Consider the following 17,044-nt stretch of genomic DNA (forward strand, 5'->3'; position numbering starts at 1 on the left):
ACAACAACTTGGATGATCCTTAACTGCCCTATGTGTAATTGTTGATGGACATTAAATATTGGACTTGCTAGTGATGCCCACATTCCAAAGAAGTTTTTTAAAGATCGATTTTCAGCAGAGACAGATGTGACATTGTTTTAAATGACTGCCTTAATTGAATAATGACGAATATCTACACTGGCTGTGACCCTGATTGGCTTAACACTGCACCCTTTACATTAGACTGAGTGATGGTGCTGGATAGGGGTTCTCGGAATGCAAAAGAGTAAAGCTTTTGCTGGGGATAGAGAAAATGAAAAATAGGATTGAAGAATTGTTGAGCAACTGTCAACTACAAATCAGTGTCAAAATGAATGGAAGACCAAATGTCAGGTATATTGAAAATGCATTTTAAGGCCTGAAGAAACGATAAACTGTTAAGAGGTTTGTAACATGTACTTCAGAACACTCTATGAAGTATCATTTGTACACCATTTCTAGAATCAGATGCATGCCAGAAAATGAGCTGAGACATCACATGTAAAACTAGGAACAAACAGCCAATTAAAAAAATTGCCTTACAGAATCTGGCAAGGTAAGCATGTCTGTTACTACAGGAAAAAAAAATGCCGACACATGCACCGGAAATTCTAAAGCACAGTTTGTTAAGTGTTTTTGAAATATTGTCATTGCAGAAGGTAACATGAAAGCTAATTTGTAGCAAACACAGTACTGATCTTTTTTTTTGATGAGGTGGCACACTGAGTCAGTGATGCTTTATGCATTGCTCCTGCTAATATGAAGTTGTGTTTGATGTTGCTGACATTATATTCTTTTTGGCAATGCTGTTGATGGTGGCACTGATTATTGGTCATGCTGTTGATGTTGTCTTGGCGTATTGGTATTACTTGTGCAATGGATACTACTAGTGTTTTTGATGATTTGTTCTGATTTACAAGCTCTGATGTAGGCTGGCAGTACGTACTTGATCCCTTCTTGCTTGCTCACCAATTTCAGTCTTGACAGTCTTCATGATTTATAATCTTTCAATAGGTTTTCAGGGTGCAGATCCTGTACAGGTAGTTTGTCCTTTCAACAACTCAGGCAAGGATTTAACATGCTGGTTGAAGGTTGGTGTCCAATGTCTGTATATCAATAAATTGTTCATACTTCTCCTAGCTGTTTGAAAGATGTGTTCTCCGTGGCAAAGTTGTCTTTTGCTTTTACCGTTCAGTAGTTTTCCAAACTATTTTATGTCAATACTGAGATATCGGGCCAATATGGCAAGTTTGGGGCTTTTTAGTCTCCCTGCACTTCAAAAGGGCCCTCTTGAATATTTGCGTATGACTTTCTGTGAAATCTTGTCCTCTTCGGTAATGAGGTCATGTTGGTTAGTTGAAAGTGCATAATTCAGCAAATTCCTTAAACTGAGTGGGGCTTTCTTTCAGGAGTCCCTTGCTCAGAAAACAGAACTTGTGCTGATGTGGTGATTGTTGTAGCTTCCAAATCTTTCCTCTTTCTGATTAATACAACTTTGAGCAGTAGCTTGCAACTTTAAGTTAACATTTTTGGTTATGTGTGAACTAACTAGCTGGCGCAATCTGCAATACACCTGCATGGTACCCAAACAGATATCATCTCTTTCTGCTCAAATCTAATATTTGTATCTACATCATCAGGGTGACATGATGGCTCAGTGCTTAGCACTGCTGCCTCACAGTGCCAGGGATCCAGGTTTGATTCCATTGTCAGATGACTGTCTGTGTGGAGTTTGCACTTTCTCCCTGTGTCTGTGTGGGTTTCCTCTGGGTACTCAGGTTTCCTCCCGCAGTCCAAAGATATGCAAGCTAGGTGGATTGGCCATGCTAAATTGCCCGTAGTGTTCAGGGATGTGTAGATTAGGTGGATAACAGGAGGATGCTGTGAGGGTCAGTGTGGACTTTTTGGGCCAAAGGGCATGTTTCCACACTATAGGGATTCCATGATATATTCTTTAATAAAACATTGGACAACAGTCAAGAATGCATAACACTGCCTCTTCTTCCTCAGGGGGCTAAGGAAATTCTGTATGTTCATAAGCTCTGCCATCAACTTTTACAGATGCATCAGAGAAAGCATGCTAGCTGGATACATCACAGCTTGGTACTGCAACTGCTCTGCCCAGGACCATAACAAACTAGAGAGTTGTTAACACAGCCCAGAGCTCCATCATGCAAGCAGACCTTTCATTTATTGACTCCATCTATACTTCTCAATGCTGCAGGAAGGCAGCCAACATCATAGACCCCTCCCAACTTGGTTATAATCTCTTCCGGCCTCTTCTATCATGCAGAAGATACAAAGACTTAATAACACGTACCAATAGGGTCAAGAATATCTTCATCCCCGCTGTTATTAGATTTCTGAATGGTCCTCTCAAATTTCAAATCTAATGTTGATCTTGCTTTTTGTGCACCTTTTTTGCAGCCGTAACTTTGTATTCTTCTCTCTGTTCAATCACCCTATGATCTTTGTATGATATGATTTGCCTAAATTGCACGCGAAGCCAAACTTTTCACTGTGCTTACGTACATGTGACAATAATAAATTAAATCATTTGCCTTTCTTCTGGCATACTTCTGATGTCCCTTCATATAGTTATCATTCATTCAACATCTTTGTAGATACCTACTCAGAAAACAGTTGATCCGACTTGTGTTTTACATATACATTTCCATTGACTCTCATGTAGCTTCTGGAGAAGTTCTCTCTTGCATTTGTTTGGGTGCAAACTAGCCTGGATCTGGCCAGAACTAGACTTCTAAATGATGTGTCATCTTTAACCAATCTTGCTAATTGTGCCTGCCACATGTTGTCAGACAATTCCTACAAGTCACTCCAAGAGGAAGTCCATTACTTTCCAGCTTTGCTTGCCTTATCTTCTGTGTAATTAATTCATGGCCATTGTTCACAGTGCAAACATCATGCTAGCTTTGTTCTATCTTCTCATTTGAATGGTTTCTGCGCCAAGTCAGTGCTAACGTGCTATCCATTGGTTGGTCACATTGTAGAGAGCCGATGAGTGGCTAGTATTACTTAGAGTCATAGAGATGGACAGCATGGAAACAGACCCTTCAGTACAACATGTCTATGTGACCAGATATCCTAAATGAATCTAGTTCTATTTGCCAGTATTTGGCGCATATCCCTCTAACCCCTTCCTATTCATATGCTCATACGCCTTTTAAATGTTGTAATTGTACCATCTTTCAACAAACTCCTCTGGTAGTGCATTGCATACATGCACCACCCTCTGTGTGAAAATGTTGCTTCAAAGGTACTTTTTAAATCTTTCCCCTCTAAACTTAAACCTACGCCTTCTAGTTTTGGACTTCTCATCCCAGGGAAAAGTCCTTGTCTATTTACTCTATCCATGCCCCTCATGATTTTATAAACCTCTATAAGGTCACCCCTCCAATTCTGACACTCCAGGGGAAAAATCCCCAATTTATTCAGCCTCTTCCTATAGCTCAAACCCTCCAACCCTGGCACCATCCTTCTAAATCTTTTCTGAATCATTTCAAGTTTCATAACCTTCTTCCTGTAGTAGAGAGACCAGAACTGCCCACAGTATTCCAAAAGTGGCCAAACCAATGTCCTGTACAACTGCAACAGGACCTCCCAACTCTTATATTCAATGCACTGACCAATAAAAGTAAGCATACCAAACATCATCTTCACTATCCTATCTACCTATGACTCCACTTTCAAGGAACTATGAACCTTTGCCCAGAGGTCTTTTTGTTCAGCCACATTCCCTAGGACCTTACCATTAAATGTATAAATCCTGCCCTGATTTGCCTTTCCAAAATGCAGCACCTCAAATTTATCTAAATTAAACTCCATCTACCACTCCTTGACCCATTGGCCCATCTGATCTAGATGTTGTTGTACTCTGAGGTAACCTTCTTCACTGTCCACTACACCCCCAAACATACTAACCACACTCTAATGAGCACATCCAATCATTTACATAAATGATAAAAAGCAGTGGACACAGCACCAATTCTTGTCACACATCACTGGTCACTGGTCTCCAGTGTGAATAGCAACCATCCACCAACACCCTCTACATTCTACCTTTGAGCCAGTTCTATATCCAAATGGCTAGTTCTCCTATATTCCAAGTGATCTGACCTTGCTAACTAGGCTGCCACGTGGGCCCTTGTCAAATGCCTTACTTAGGTTCATATAGATCACGTCCACCGTTCTGCCCTCATCGATCCTCTATGCTACTTAAATCTAGTTTGCACTATTTGAAGCTTCAAAATAAAGGAAATGGCTGACTCTTTAACAGGGCAATCCAAAACTAATTCTAATGACCTGTTTTCTTCCATTGCTTCAGAGTTTGAAACTCACCCAATTTTCTACAATAATAGGCAATGGTCTTTGCTATTTATTTGCAATAAAGCATCCCATTCTTCAATTTCTGTGCAAACATTTCTCCTCACTCTCTTAGTTATCATTTTAAATAGATGGCTCAATCTTAGTGACATGCCAAAGGAAATATTCATTCTATTGAAGCTGAAATATCTCAAATGTCCACTGGAAAGCATTCTCTAATCAATTTCCGTTTCACATGATTAAGATCATTCCATTTGGCACATGTGATTTTCTGCATCTAACGTGCCTCTCAGAAGTATCCAGGCAATAGAAGATGAATATTCACCTCAGTATATTCCCAAGATTATGCATTATATTAAAAAGAAATGTTCTAATTGTAAAAAAACTGTTCATGTGACAAATTGGCCTGTGAGGGAACTCGATATCCGGTAATATTTTGCAATGTACTGTTGCTGTCACCAAGTGCCTCTTTGGTGTTTTTAAAACATTCAATCTTATCCAAGTAGACAGTGTAGAATAACTAAACCAGCCAAATAAAAATTAGTTTGGATTATGGAATGAGTTTTATATCAAAGTGTAATCACAGCATTATGACAATGATATCAAAATTTTGTAGGCATATGTTAACACAATATCTCACTCATCAGAAGCCTATTCTTTTTATACTCATGTTTTAAGAATGAATCCAACACTTGTTTCTGCATTTATTCTTTAGTTAAATCTTGGATCAATTACCTTTCTTAATTCATCAGGGATCATGACTAAATTTCATTTGATTAGAGTTGTTCATTTATGACCAGTTGGTGTTTGACAACTTTTTCTCCAATTAAGTATTTCATTCTGATCTAAATGACACTCTTAAGAGTCATAGAGATTTACAGCATGTAAACAGGCCCTTCGGCTCAACTTGTTCAAGTCGTTCAGTTCTCACAATTAATCTAGTCCTATTTATCTGCATTTGGTCCCTATACCTCCATACCTATCACATCTATTAGTCTGTCCAAATGTTTCTTAAATGATAAAATTGTACTTGCCTCCACCACTACCTCTGCCAGCACATTCCAGACACTGTTTGAAAATCTATGTCAAGCAATGATTTCAATCAAAAATGCATGAAATTGACTGAAATTGACTGCCTAGTGTAAACTGCTGTACCAGTAATGAGATATATATTATTACCTGTAATCATTAGTGACTCTCAGCAAGATCAGCGGCATCCCAAAGCACTTAAATAGCAAAAATCTTTTAGTTATGCTCTTCAATTACAGCATGATGAGAACCTCATGGGAATTCAAATCTAATCTCTATATTCACATTGGGTCTGTGACAAATGTTACAGCAAAGAATTCTCCTTCCCTTCATCTCTGCTGAATTATATGCATCTGCATTTCTCTTCATGACTGCATTATTTCTGTTAGGCCATAGATCCAAACATCTCTATGAAAGTGCTCTCAGTACCAGCTCAACATTGTTACAAAGTGGAGGCTGACCCCCCAATCTGAGAACTCAAATCGAAAGGCCCAAAGAGGAACACCTCACCCTACAATCTGTAAGAGTGTGAAAAGTGGTGTAATCTGCATCTCAGCAACTTCTAGTTGTCAAACAAAAACAATTTCCTGATACTTTAAAGCTATTTTTCATCTAACTCTTACAGTGAACAAATTAACTAAACTTTACCGAACTTATAACTGCTAACTATTCCTGAATAAAACAAGATTCTAATGCTATGCTGTTCCAATAAATACAAGTCCCAATTGCACAAAATAAAAACAGAATTTAGCATCTCGAAATTACAGCCAGGTTACATGTTTTCCAAAGTGTTCTGTGCCTTCTCTGTTGATTCTACTGTCAGTAATCTTCACTAGTCTTTCCATAACCCTATCGCAGGTTACCTTTAAATGTACTTTCTCTAAGGCACAGAGTAGGCTGAGAGAGCCAGTGATCCTCTCTTGACAGCTGAGGATTGCTAGCTCTGACAAGTGGCCAATGACATTTGTGCCACACAAATGCCAGGCTATGACCATCACTAACGAAAGACAATCTAACCACCTTCCCTTGACATACAATGGTGTTACCATCACTGAATCCCCCACTATCAACATTCCAGGTGTTACCATTGATCAGAAATTACCTGGACTCACCACATTAACACAGTGGCTACAAAAGCATGCCAGAAGCTAGGAATACTGCAGCGAGTAACTCACCTCTTGACTCCTCAATGCCCGTCCACCATCGACAAAGGACAAGTCAGGAGTGTGATGGAATACTCCCCACTTGTCTGGATAAGTGCAGCCCCAACAACACTAAGAAGCTTGACATCATCCAGGACAAAGCAGCCCGCTGGAGTGGTACTACATTCACAAGCATTCACTCACTTCACCTCTGACGCTCAGTAGCAGCAGTGTGTACTATCCACAAGATGCACTGCAGAAATTAACCAAAGATCCTCAGACAGCACCTTTCAAACCTATGGCCATTTCCATCTAAAAGGACAAGGGCGTTAGACATATGGGAACACTACCACCTCCAAGTTCTCCTCCAAGTCACTCATCACCCTGACTTGGAAATATATCACTGTTCCTTCACTGTGGCCGGGTCAAAATCCTGGAATTCCCTCCCTAATGGCATTGTGGGACTGCAGTGGTTCAAGAAGGCAGCTCACCACCACCTTCTCAAGAGGAACTAGGGATGGGCAAGAAATGCTGGCCAGCCAGTGATGCCAATATCCTACAAATGAATAGAAAAAAAAACTTTGGCAGATGGCTATTAGCTTTGCTGAGGAAGGGTCACCAGACCTGAAATGTTAACTTTGTTTTTTCCTTCACAGATGCTGCCAGACCTGCTGAGCTTTTCCAGCAACGTTGTTTTTGTACCGGATTTACAGCTTCAACAGTTCCTTCATTTTTTTTGTTTCCGAGTTCAAATTGATTGGCTAAATTCAAAAACTTGCTGTCCTGGTAAAAAGTGCTGCTTGGCCTCCTAACTGTACGGCCTTTTGATACAAATGTTTAAGTTCGTGTGCTCTGTGTATTTGCAAACTTGGAGACTGAAAAGAACAAGAAATCACCAGAGTAGAGAGAATGGATTTACAAATTTCAGCAAGGTTCTTCAGCAAGATGGGGAACACTCAACCTCTAGTTTTCATTTCACACAAGTAAAAATATAGATGTAGAGGACTGGAAATTGGAGATGGGGCATTTGAGGGGAGTTTGGCAGATGGGAGGAAGGTATAAATTGGAGCCCAGCTGTTCTGAGATTCTGTCATCATAAAATTCTAGGATTTCTTTATAACATGAGGCTACTATTAGGCTGATAGTGCCTGTGTCAGATCTCCAACTGACCAATTTGTTTAGTGCCATTTTTCTGTTTCTCTCAATAATCCTGTGCATTCGTCCACTTCAATGATCTGTCTGACTCCCTGTTGAATGCCTTGATTGAACCTGCCTCAACCACACTCAGTGATTGTGCACTTCAGGCCTTAAATATTTGTGTGAAAGTGTTTTGTTTTCCCGTCCTCTCACTTCTGCTTCTTTTACTAACTTTAAATCAGTGCCCTCTGATTCTCATGCTTTCACAAATGGGAAAATTTTTCCCTACTTAATCTGCCCAGACTTCTCAGGATTTTGAACACTTCAATCAGGTCTCCCTTAGCTTCCCCTTCACCAAGAAGAATGAAAAAGTTATAACTTTGCTATTCTTCATAGGTGAAATTCCTCACCCCGTTATCAAACTAGTAAACGTCTTCCGCATTCCCTCTAAAACCTTTAGATGTTTCCCAATGTGTGATGCCCAGAACTGGACACACAATTCCAGCTGAGACTGAATTCCTGTCTTATACAAGTTCATTATTACTTCCTTGGCTTTGTATTCTATGCTAATAATTTTAAAGCCTGGAATTCCATGTGCTTTATTAATTGCTTCCTCCACCTGACCTGCTTTAATAACCTATGCGCATATATATCCACGTCCAGCACCATTTTAGAGTTGTAGCTTGTACATTGACTTTTCATGTTATGCTAGCAAACTTGACTGCATCCTGTTACCTAGCCGCCCACTCCACTAATTAACCATCTTTCTGAAATGTTGCACTGTCCTCTTCATTGCTTCAATGCTTTCAAATTTTCTGTCATCTATGTAATTTGAAAATGTACTCTGTACTCCCAGATCAAGATCGTTTAAAATACATCAGGAAAAGCAAGGATCCCAAAACTGACCTCTGGGAACGCCATTCTGTCTTTCCCCAGACTGAAAAACATCCAAAAGCCATTAGATAACACAGTGTGGAACTGAAGGAACACAGCAGGCCAGGCAGTATCAGAGAAGCAGGAAAGTTGGCATTTCGGGTCGAGACCCTTCTTCAGCATCCTCTGATGCTGCCTGGCCTGCTTTGCTCCTCAGTTCCACATTGTGTTATCTCGGACTCCAGCATGGGCAGTTCTTACTATCTCCAAAAGCCATTAAATGTCCTGTTACTCATCCAAACTTGATTTCTTGTTGCTATTGCCCCTTTATTTCACAAGCATTTTCACTAGACTTCACAATTTCAATTACACAGTAACGTGGGATGGATTGCTTCTTTCCTACCCCTCAAAAGGCAAAGTCTACATGAGTTCTAACGCTTCCCTGGAAAGTTCCTTTCTTTTGCCCTCATAATGCCTCACTAAAAAAGCAATTGTCTCTTTTCATTGACGAGTTAAATAAAACTTCCTCAAATGTCAGGAGAATTACTGTACCACTTTGCAAGAGGGATCAGATCAAGTTGGGGTGGTCACTACAGCTGTCTCCTTGTAAGCACTGAAAAGTCACGTCACCTATTTAAATGATCACACCCTGGAATTGTGAGACAATACTTTCTGCTTTAAGGTCAGGGTGGTGTAGTCAGGGCGTGAATTTCCAGATCAAAATATTCTTCGCTTGTGCTTCGAGTTGCATTCCAAGGCAATACAGACAAATTTATACTATCGGGACAGTTTAACCCAAAGACAATAAAGAAATATCCTGGTAATAGCAGGTACACAAAGGTGCCCTACCAACTGCTTACATTCCATCCTCTCCTGTTAAATTTGGATCATTGGTGTAAATATAAATGAGCACCTTTCATTCTGTTCTGTTTGCAATTTTTCAACAAAAACATGCAAAAGACACCTTTAAAAAACCCTACATGCAACACCATTGCTCAGCTTTTATTTTTGTCCAACATTCTTTATAATTTTCCTGCCTGGCGGAGGTAATACTTAAAATGGGTTTCATTTGAACCACTTAGAAGGTGGACAAGAACAATAAGAGGGAAGCTACAATTTGCTGTTGAAAGTTGCATTGATACCTTTCCAAACACAATGTAGGAAAATATTCTACGAAATCAATTCTGCATGCTATATATGTATGAATTACTAGTTGTGTACAATATTTCTATTCACCAGACCATCATAGGTATGATTTCATAATTCAAAATATTCTTTTACATTTGACACTTCCACTGCATTAAGGATTACGCTAAAACACAACACAATTTTATTGATCTCATGTCTATAATTTACTGTAATAAAAATTAGAATATGTTATAGTTTAATTCTTAGCTTCTATACAGTTTCAAATGCTACTAATACTATATTATAAATGTGATTTATGAATCATATTTTTCAGAGGATGAATGCAATAAAAATGTAAAGTTGAGTCAAGCACTAAGTACTATACTATACTTTAGATTCATTGCTGATCATTTTGGAGTTAGAGGTAGGATTCACAATAATATCTAATAATTATTCAAAAACATTTATATTTTTCACTTAAGTGTACTAACGATGGATAATTTAGTTTGCAGAATTACAGTCAGTAGAAGGCACCATAACTTATTTAAAATTCTAATAAATATGGCAATTTTACACATATATTTTAAAAATACATAATAAAGCCACATTTATCAATTTTGATGAATGCGAAGTGAATTTATTGCCAGATTAAACCACTTTCTGAATGCCGCACTTCATGACATTTGCTTCATGCTCAGACACAAAGTACAGTTAGATGTACGTTTCAACTCTCTCAGCCACAAAAGTAAATTGGGGTTCTACCTCAGCCTACTTTTGAAGTACGCATTGTCCCAAGATACCAATCTTCATCCAATTCAATTTTATCCATGTAATATTAACAAAAGATTGAGTGCAATGGATATAGCAAAGGGTCCTGACAACATCCTGGCTGTAGTGTTGAAGACTTGAACTCTAAATCAAGTAATACCTCTAAGCCACAGCTGTAGACCGATACTGCTGTCTACCTAACTTCTTGGAATATTGCCCAGCTACATTCTGTCCACAAAAAGCATAAATAATCCAATCTGTCTAGTTTCTATCCCATCAGTCTACCCTGAAAGTGAAGGCAAGTGTCAAAGGGCTATTACTCACACAGCATAAAAAAAACTGCTCAGCTTGGGGCAGCACAGTGGCTCAGTGATTATTATTGTTGCCTCAGAGCATCAGCGACCCGGGTTCAAATCTACATTCGGATGATTGTCTGTGTGGAGTTTGCACATTCTCCCTGTGTCTGCATGGGTTTCCTCCAGGTGCTCCGGTTTCCTCCCACAGTCCAGAGATATGCATGTTAGGTACATTGGCCATGCTAAATTGCCCATAGTGTCCAGGGATGTATAGATTAGGTGGGTAACAAGGGGATGGGTCCGGGTGAGATGTTCTGCAGGTTGGTCTGGACTTGTTGGGCCGAAAGGCCTGTTTCCACACTGTAGGGATTCTATGATTCAATCCTAGAATATTCATGAGTTAGGACCACGTGATTTCAGATTTCCTCACATCCTCATTCCAAACATAACCAAAAGAACTGAATTCCAGGTGAGAGTGATTGGTTGCCCTCGGCATAACAATAACTTTGATGGGGTCTGGCATAAAGAAGTTCATGTAAAATTGAAGTATATGTGTGTCAGAGAGAAACTCTCTATGGGATCGAGTCAAATGCAGCACCATAGAAGTAGCTGTGGTCTTTGGATATCAAACATATGGCTAAAAGCATCACTTCACGTGTTTTGAAAGGTAATGCACTAGGTCCAATCATCTCCAGCAGTTTTAAGCAATGCCCTCAGCAAAATGACTCCATAATAAGGTGAAAAGTGAGGATGGTCACTAATGATTACACACTATTCAATTCCATGCACAATTTCTCAGACAAGAAAGCATTTCAAGCTTTAAGGCAACAAGACTCAGACAGCATTCAGGCTTGGACAGAAAAGTGGAAAGTCACATTTGCAGTACTTGGCGGTCTCTAACAATATAGAATCCAATATTCTCCACTCAACATTCTATGGTATTATCATCAACGAATTCCCTAATGTCATCAGCATGTCAGACCTCACCAGAAATATCAATAGACCAGGTAAATACTAAAGGAAGTGGCCCTGGAAATATTAGATGTATTGATCATCTCCTTCCCACATTCTATGGACTCTGGACTGGTTTATACAGATTGAAGAGTAGCGAATGTAACCCTGCAATTTATAAAAAGGAGGGAGACAAAAAAAATACAACCAATAAATCTAAAGTCAGTAGTGGGGGAAATGCTAGACCCTGTTATAAAAGACATGAATGCAGAACACTTGAAAAGCATTCTGAGATTAGCCAGCATGGATTGAAGAAAGGGAAATCATGCTTAACTAATCCACTAGAGTTTTTTTGAGGATGTAATAGCAGAGTAAAGGTGAGAAAACCAACTGATGTAGTGCATTTGCGTTTCAAGAGTACCTTTAATAAGGTCCGATATCAAAAGTTAGTGGGCAAAATTACAGCACATGGGATTATGGGTAATACACTGGGCTGGATTGAGAATTCGTTGACGGATAGAAAACAAACTGAGAATAAATGGATATTTTCCCAAGTGGCAGGTGGTGACTGTGGTGCACAGCACATGCCCAGCTGTTCATAACATACATCAATGAGGGAGTTAAATGTAATATTTTCAGGTTTGCTAATGACACAAAACTAGATGGGATTGAGAATTGCGAGGAGGATAAGTGGCTGAGTCTGTGACCAAACAGATGCAGCATCACGCAGATGAATGTGAAGTTATCTGGCATGACAAGCAGAAAGGAAGGGTATTATTTAAATAGATAATTTGAAAAACATGGGTGAGCAAAGGTATCCTTGAACACCAGCCACTGAAAATAAACAGGCAGGTGCAGCTAGCAGTTAGGAAGGCAATTGTCATACTGGCCTGTGTTGCAAGAGGATTTGAGGTCAGAAGTTGAGATGTCTCACTGCCTTAGTAAGGACACATCTGGTGTGTTGTGTGCAGTTTTGGTGTCCCGACTGAAGAAAGGATATATTTGCCACAGGGGGAATGTAGCAATGGTTCACTAGATTGATAGTGAGAATGCCATGATTGTCATATCAGAAAAGATTAGTTTGACTGGGCCCTTATTCTAAAGATTGGAAGAATGAGACAGGATGTTATTGAAACATGTAAAATGCTAACAAGGTTAGACAAACTATATATCAGATGTTTCGCTTGGATAGAGAATCTGGAACCTGGGGTCACAGTCTCAAGATATGAGTTAGGCCATTGAGGCCTGATTCAAAGAAGCATTTCATCACTCAGAGGGTGGTCAACCTATGGAATTTGCGACCACAGAAAGCTGCGGAAGGCAGGTCGCTCAGTATATTCAGGAAAGAAGATTTTTAAAAAAATATTTAAGGCATCAAGGGTAGGGACAGAAAGCAGAAATATGACTTCGAAACGGCAGATCAGCAATGATCATAACAAATGACAGAATAGGCTTGATATCAAATGGCCTAATTCCACTCTAATTTTTATATTCTATAAAAATGGTGACTGCAAGAACTTTCAGAAACTGGGAATTCTGTTGCAAGTGATTCACTCCCAGACTCGCCAGGTCTATCCACTATCTAGTGTGTACCATCTACAAATTTTAGCAACTCACAAGTGGTTGTTCAGTAGTATCTTCAAAAACTGTAAACTTCTGCTGCTTTTATGACCTAAGACAGCAGATACAAAGGAACATTACTACTTGTGAGTTCCCATCCAAATCTCAGACCATTCTGAATTGAACTTGAATCACCATTTTTAAAATTTTTGCTAATCAAACCCCTAGAACTCCCTCGTTATATTCTGGGTGTAACTACAACATAATATTCAAAGTGTTGATTCATATTCCATTTCACAATCAATCATATTCACAAAATCTCAGTTTTTATGGAACAGAAGCAGACCACTTGGTACATCATGTTTCTACTGACTGTTTGAAGTGTCATTTCCCTGACTTCGCTGCAGAGCCTTGTATATTGTTCATTTTCAGATTATTGTCTAACAAGTCTTGGAAACATCAATTGAACCTGGTTCCACAATTTCAGGGAGTATATTCCAGACCAAATCACTTGCTGCAGAGAAAAGATTTTCCTCATGTCCCTTTTACAAATTACTTGAAATCTGCAGTTCTCATTTCCAGAGTTTTCATGATTGAGAACAATTTCTCTTTATCTTCTTTCCCACACCCTGCGTGATTTTGAATACGTCTATCAGTCTCAAGAAAGCAGCTCACCACTCCGTGCTCAACAGCAATAAATGCTGGCATTGCCAACAATGCCCACATCCCATGAACAAATGCAGAACTGTTTTATCATTGTAATGTAGCACTTCCAACCGATTTATTGTTGTTCTCATTTCATCAGCCACCAAGCTATCAGTCAGAAACATACATGCTAACTGAACTAAAGTGAACAAAGAACCTTAGAAATGCTGACAGCCTCAAAACAAACCCAATAATGCAGCTTATGGCATATGAAGGAAGGGGATTATATTGCAGCTTCAATATGATATTATTTTCTTGTGCTTCTGATAGCTGAAGGTATAGGCAATCCTAATATTTAATATTATCACAAGGAAAAATAATAGGAAAAAAATTCACTGCAGCTGTGAGGAAACTGTACTGCTGAAAGACGTGGGGTAGAACGGCATTGGGTCTGCAAAAGCTGAAGACCTGAGATACATTATTCAGCAGAAGTGAAAACAGACTGCAGGATGCACCAGCAACTGTCATTGAAAGGCTGCTGCAAAGACACTGCACAGGGAGAAAATTCTAGCTCATGGAACGAACCAGGGTTCAGTTCAAGGACTGCTTGCTTGCTCTCTTACCACTCACTCACTTTGCACCTATCCCCATGCTTGTAGCATCCAAGCCACACCATTTTTGTTTGGATATTAGTACTTCAGCCAGAGGTAAATGTTATCAGAACTGCTTTACTGATGTAACGAGGTGTAGAGCTGCATGAACACAGCAGGCCAAGCAGCATCAGAGGAGCAGGAAGGCTGATATTTCAGGCCTAGAACCAGGAGCTGTCCTGCGCTTCTGATCCTGCTTGGCCTGTGTGTTCATCCAGCTCTATACCTTGTTATCTCAGATTCTCCACCATCTGCAGTTCTGGCTATCTCTGAAATTGCTTTACTGAAGTGCCGTTGAACGACAGCACACAAACAGTCAGAATGTCTGTTGGAATCTGTCCCTATGAAGTGGAATGGGGGAGGTACATCTTGCATTATGGCCCACCCGAAGTTTTACATAATACCTACACAACTTGTACCAACTGCCTGCACAGCAAGTAAGCGGCACATTTTTTCAATCAAATGGCCTTTTCAGAAATGGTGCAGTAGAGCTCATCCATTCAAAAGTGGGAAGGGGCATGTCACTGTCATGAGCACAGTCTGCACACAGCTCACTGGCTTGTCAATGGTCATTTGGTTGCGTGAGCTGGTTACGATCAGGGTAAGTGTTAGACCACAATCTGGAAATGGACAGTGGTCAGCCATCTAGGGTTTTCAGGGGAAACATGTATCATTACCAAGGAAGCCGCAAAAACAGGAGTTAAAGTTCTAGTCAGTCATATCTAGGAGCTCATAGTCAAAGTTGGTCAGAGGCCTCAGGTGAACACTTTTTTGAGGGTTGTAAGTCAATAATTCAGGAGGATGTAGGAGCAAAGTGGGGCTCACTGCCAAAAGTGTGAGAAGTCAGAGCTGGTAGGAGATGTAGAGGCATAAACTGACATGGGAACAAGATAGTGACAAGAGTTACTCAAAGTAACAGATTAATCAAGAGTGTTGCATGTTAATGGTGGTCACCACCACTGTGGCCTCTACACTCAGTGCCATGTGCAGCTAGCAGCATACTCTCGGCCTCTCTTTCCCTCACAACCACCACCTCACACTATCTCAAAGTTGTTCCAGTCCCATATCACTCTTCATCTAATTTGCTGCTTTAACAATAAATTTCTTTGTCTTCTTTTCATGTACAAAGAAATGCAAGCGCCATAAATACACGGGCACTGATGCTCCTCTGGATTCTTCCTCCTTTCTGTTTTCTCTGACTCTATCCCTCCTTCCAATCTCACCTCTTGCCTTGTATTTATTCTTTGACCTTGTCCTCTCTGATGCTAAACCATCTGTGTTGAGCACAAAACTTAGTTTTATCACTTTATACCCCCACCTCAATAAATTTTGGGCATAACACAATGTTGAATTCTTCTTCTGTTGCCTTAGTCGATGTACTTTGGAGAGGGCAGGAGTTTTGAGTACAGGAGTTTTCTCCCTGCACCACTAACCTTGTGACTCATCACCCATACTTCCCCACCGACTACACCACCCCCTCCACTTGGCCTCATTAAACATAAGAACATAAGAACTAGGAGCAGGAGTAGGCCATCCGGCTCTCGAACCTGCCCTGCCATTTAATAAGATCATGGTTGGTCTTTTTGAATCTCAGCTCCACTTAACCCGCCTGCTCACCATAACCCTTAATTCCTTTACTATTCAAAAATTTATCTACCCTTGCCTTAAAACATTTAATGAGGCAGCTTCAACTACTTCACTGGGGAGGGAATTCCACAGATTCACAACCCTTTGGGTGAAGAAGTTCCTCCTGACCTCAGTCTTACATCTGCTTCCCTTTATTTTGAGGCTATGCCCCCTAGTCCTGGTTTTACCTGCTAGTGGAAACAACCTCCCTGCCTCCAGCTTCCCTATTCTCTTCATAATCTTATATGTTTCTATAAGATCTCCCCAGAAATAGAATTTCAGAACTATTTATTTCAGAGCCCCCTTCCCCCACCCCCCTCCCCCATTTCTGAAGGAGGGGCTAGGCCCGAAATGTCAGCTTTCCTGCTCCTCTGATACTGATTGGCCTGCTGTGTTCATCCAGCCCTATACCTTGTCATTCCAGCTGTATCTGTCTATTTCTGGGGCATGTGGTGTATTCCTTGTTCCAGTTCTACTCGGGTCCCTTCTGCCAACTTTTTCTGACATACTGAAGTTGTCATTGGTGTTCTCATTCAGGACTGGAAAAGAATCATCAGTTTTGTTTCTAATTTCCATCCTTCCCTCACCTTTACCAAGTTCATCTCTTGATTTTTTCCTTTTCTTCCTGGAGTTCACTGTCACTGTTTCTGGGAATAGGCTGAGAACTAAGAAACCATCATCGCTCACAGTTACCCTGACTATTTCTCCTCACGACCTGCTTCCTGTATTGCCTCCATTCCATTCATCTCTATCTCCAATGCATTTGTTTTGATGATGTCACCTCCACCCATATATCCTCATTTTTTCTCAACTGATGATTCCCAGTCACCATGGTTATTTCAGTGCTATCAGCCATGTCTGGAACTTGTGCCACACT

The 17,044-nt window shown here is 40.2% G+C and overlaps 1 protein-coding gene across 2 annotated transcripts in view; it reads right to left on the reverse strand.

The window, feature by feature from the left end:
- LOC125453033 (testican-3-like) overlaps window positions 1–17,044 on the reverse strand; it is a 477,228-nt gene that overhangs the window by 123,081 nt on the left and 337,103 nt on the right. The window lies entirely within an intron of this gene.

The sequence above is a fragment of the Stegostoma tigrinum genome, chromosome 1 (genome assembly GCF_030684315.1).
Source record: "Stegostoma tigrinum isolate sSteTig4 chromosome 1, sSteTig4.hap1, whole genome shotgun sequence".
In the NCBI taxonomy this organism is placed as follows: Eukaryota; Metazoa; Chordata; class Chondrichthyes; order Orectolobiformes; family Stegostomatidae; genus Stegostoma; species Stegostoma tigrinum.